This window comes from Lissotriton helveticus, chromosome 7, assembly GCF_964261635.1.
Source record: "Lissotriton helveticus chromosome 7, aLisHel1.1, whole genome shotgun sequence".
Taxonomy (NCBI): Eukaryota; Metazoa; Chordata; class Amphibia; order Caudata; family Salamandridae; genus Lissotriton; species Lissotriton helveticus.
Genome location: NC_136068.1, coordinates 1,682,433,340 through 1,682,437,626, shown reverse-complemented (window position 1 = coordinate 1,682,437,626; position 4,287 = coordinate 1,682,433,340).

Here is a 4,287-nt window from a genome sequence, read left to right as displayed (position 1 = left end):
GCATTCCATCCATCAATTGTTGTATTTTGCTTTCTCACCCTAAGTGCACCGGGTATGCCCAGACGTGGGTCCTGGGCTCACCGTGCCACTGAATGCAAGCTATCCTGGCTGATGAGGGGCTAAACCCTGAAACCTGTCCTAGTATGCTTGTTTCCGGTCCAGGGAGGCCCTGTCTTGGAAGTTCGGGCTGGACTGTCCCCATGAGGCACAGGGTCAAGACTTATTTGCATATGGCAAGGTCTAAACTGGGGTGGCATGGCGAGCAAAAGAATGATGAATTTAACTCAGATCTCTTGACTGGGGGTGAATGTTTTTATTTGTTCTGCATTCAGTGAGAGTGAAGTGGAGTGGTGTGGCTCAATGGTTAGAGGCGGCAGACCCATAAGTAGAGAACGGCCCGGGACTAGGGTTCAATTCCTGACGCGGCAGGGTCGTGGACCAGGGTCAAAGCGGACTCGATAATTCTCGCCTCGGTGCCTACTCTAACCAGGGAACACACTCGGCAACTCTGGGCATTAAGCTTGCCTCATCTCTACAACGGCCCCCCACAGACGCTGGGGATGCCTGGTTTCACTTTGGAGATACCCAGAAAGGGACCATCTCACAGGGAAAACCAGGACGGGTTCCCCAGCAGTCTTCAGCGCCAGGATACTCCATGGAGTCGCAGTGCACTTTACAAGTACACCCACATTTACATTCCGTGCAACAATTGTTGCCTTTTGCTTTCTCGCTCTAAGAGAACAGCATGGCAGCAAGTTTAGTAGTTTTTAATCTTGTTTTAACTAAACACTTTTCACCAACATTTGCTGCACTTTGGATTTGTCTGTGTGCAGCAGAGCCTCTGGCCACTACTTACTGCCCAACCACTGTGGCATCCCATCCCACACTATTCACAGCTGTTGGCTTTGTGCTGCTGGAGCGGGCTGCCTGATCAGTTCCTGTGCCCAACCTACTATGGCTGCCTCAACTCCCACTGCACACAGCCTGCGAAGTACCCATTCTGGCTGTTCACCTATTCTTTAGCTTAACACTATCGACTGTGTACCTCAGGGCTTTCCTGGTCTTCCACTGAGCTTTGCTAGCAACCAAAGTTCATGCACAATTACCAGTGCTAATGTTATTAGTGAATGAATAAAACTCTCCCACGAACTGATCTGCACACAACTTGAAAAAACTAAAACTAGCTGCAGCCTGCGAAACGCTGGCCAAAGTTACATGACTTTATTAAACAGTGCCAGTTTTATTAGCAGGTGAATGATTCTTTCGCTCCCCCCTTTGAAATCTCTCTCACTCAATGGACCTGTACGAAATAGGGAAAAGTAAAAGAAGGATACACCTGCCAAGCCTCTGTCAAACTTTATGCAGATCCATCAGGCAAACCCAAAGTTATTAGTACCTCAAAATGATTTAAGCCACCTCTTTAGCTCCTCTCTTCTCTTTAAATCTGCACAAAACTGATGTCTAACTTGCTAACTGCCAGCCATATTTATTGCATATTCATACAATAGTGCTAAAGTTATGAGCAATTAAAAATGTTATTCCTCCCCCTTTTTAACTTTGCCACAACTTGATGGATTGGCACAACAAGTGACACACAAATCAAAAATAAAGCATTCCATGTTTCTGCCACATTTTGTGCAGATTCATACAGTGCCAATTTTAATTGCAAATGAACATGTGTTGTCTCCTCTTCCTTCACTCGCCTGAGTGAATCACCAAAAACATAAACCGCTAAAATATCCATTAAACTGTGACAAATGTATTAGTAAATCAAATTTAGGTGCCCCTTACCCGTTTCACTTTATCCACCAATATCTCTTTACGAAACATATTATTCCTGCATATGGTATCACAAGCTAGCAGTGAACACACTTCACCCAGAGTGATGAACAAAACCAAATTGTAAGTGACCTAACTTTTTTTCTTGTAACTGTTTCTCCACCCCAATTTATGACACTTAAGGGCCTCATTACCCTGCCAGTCGGAAAGCAATCCGACCGACTTGTCCTTGGAAAGATGCCGACTGACTAAACTTTGAGCTTTCCACAGGGGCGTAACACAGGCCCCTGCAGCCCACGCGGTGCGGGGGGGGGCCCTAGCTCCTAGGGGCCCCTTCGGCACTGAACTCTGGCCGGGAGAGCTCCTGATTGAGCCCCTAGGGGGCCCCCCTAAGAACCGTACAGGGAGGCCCCCTCACATTTCGTTACGCCAGTGGCTTTCCAACCACTGTAATATGTTTTATTTTATTTTATTTTATTTTAAGGTTTTATAGAGCGCGAACTTGACCCGTGAGGGTATCAGAGGGCTTTACATATTTAAGAGTAGTATAGAGCACAGTAAGTCACAGGAACCTGTACATCATAGAGCTTACAGAATAGTGGGGTCATAAGGTGGGCAGGAGATTACAACAAATACTGCACATTTGGGATATGAGAAACTAAAACATCCGGGTATTTACAGGGACACAAGTCATACAATAGGCAGGAAATCATAAAAGTACTGTACAGGGTCGCAGGATGAGGCAATAGTCTCTTAGGTAGCTGAGGACCATGTTTAGCCGAGGAATTTACCCATGAGGAAGGATTTAGCCTCTTTTTTGAAGCGTGCAAAGGAGGCGATTGTTCTGATGTCCGGAGGGAGGGAGTTCCAGATTCTTGGTGCAGAACCGGCGAATGCTCGATTGTAGGTTTTTGTTTTCCTAAAGCATGCAGGCCGGAGGAGGAGTGTGTTAGCTGATCGTGAGTCTCTGCTTCCTCCAGATATCACAAGCTTCTGTGCAAGATACGCAGGGGAGTTAGAGTGTAAGGCCTTGTGCGTGATGCATGCCAGTTTGAGGTGGATCCTAGCCTCGACGGGAAGCCAGTTCAAAGCTTTCAAGTGAGGAGTGATGTCATCGAATTTTCTCGAGCCTGTAAGTAGTCTGGCGGCTGCATTGAGGCAGGCTTTTAAGGGAGCTAGCGAGATCCTAGGTAGGCCGGAGAGGGTGGAGCAACCATATTCCATTCGAGAAATAACTAATGATTGGACTGCAAGTTTTAGGTCAGGAGCGTCCAAAAAGGGTTTCAGTTTCCATAGGTAGCTCAAGTGGAATCTGGCAGGATAGCTACGTCTGCGTTGTTGTTGAGAATGAGAGCAGCGACATCTGCTGCATGCTTCACTCTGGAACGGCAGTTGATTAAGAGCCCAGACAGATCAGGGAGGTGGGTAGTAGCAGAGGTCGGGATGGACAAGGGTACCGGAGCAAGGTTGTTTGAGATCGCCCTTCTATTGCGGAGGGGGGCTGATCTGTAAGGGTCAATAGCAACCGTGCAGATGGGGTAAGCGGCACTCACGACGGGTAGGCACAGAGGGGTAGTGGCTGTAATATGGTCATTGAGAAGATCCTGGATTTCCTTCTCAGTGAGGTCTTGTGAGTTAGTTATGGGGAGGGAAAGGTTATAGGAGAGGGCGAGGTCGAGGGTTTCCTCATCAGATAGGCAGCTAGTGTGGTTGCGGGGGCGGAGATTTCTCAAGGCTGTCGGTACAGGGCGTTTGGGAAGCTCTGGGATAGGAGGGGAGGACAGCTGAGGCGTGAGGTTTGAGAGAGAGAGTTCAGTGAGGTGGAGGAGGTTAGTAAGATCGAGGATGGAGGAGTGGAGGCTCTGAATTATTTTGGAGGCTCTGGAGTGCAGAGATTGGATCGTTGCGGATGGGGGGGTTTGAAGGTGAGGGAGGGTGTGCGTTGGGTCATTGGGGGGTGGCTTGAGTGTTAGCAGTGTTGGCATGGTCTGCTACAGCGGGAGTCGCTGGAGGGGAGGTTGGGGGCAGGTGTTAGTGGGGCTGGTATGACCTGCAGCAGCCAGAGTCGCTGGGGAGGGGGGGCTAGGGGGGAAAAGGTGGGCTGTGTTGGGCGCCATTGTGGAGGGGGGGTAGGGGGCCAAAGGTGGGCTTTGTTGGGCCCCATGGAAAGGGGAGCTTTGGTGTAAGCGGGGCTGGCTGGAACTGATACAAGAGGAGTCACTGAGGAGGGGGTGGTTGTAGGGTAAGGGAGGGCTGGCTTGGGGGTCGTAGAGAGGATGACTTGGGTGTTAGTGGGGCTGGCTTGATTTGCCACAGGACAAGATGGAGATGACGTAGTGGTCTTAGCGTCAGAGCGGGGATCATGGCGGGAGGAGACCAAGGGTTCAGGGTTTATTTTGCTCGGGGTGGTTGTGGGAGGCTTGATGTGTGAGAGGTGTGCTGAGATGGAAGCCGTGTAATCCGATTGGGGATCAAGGACGAGAAGAATCAGGGATCTCAGGGCCGGGT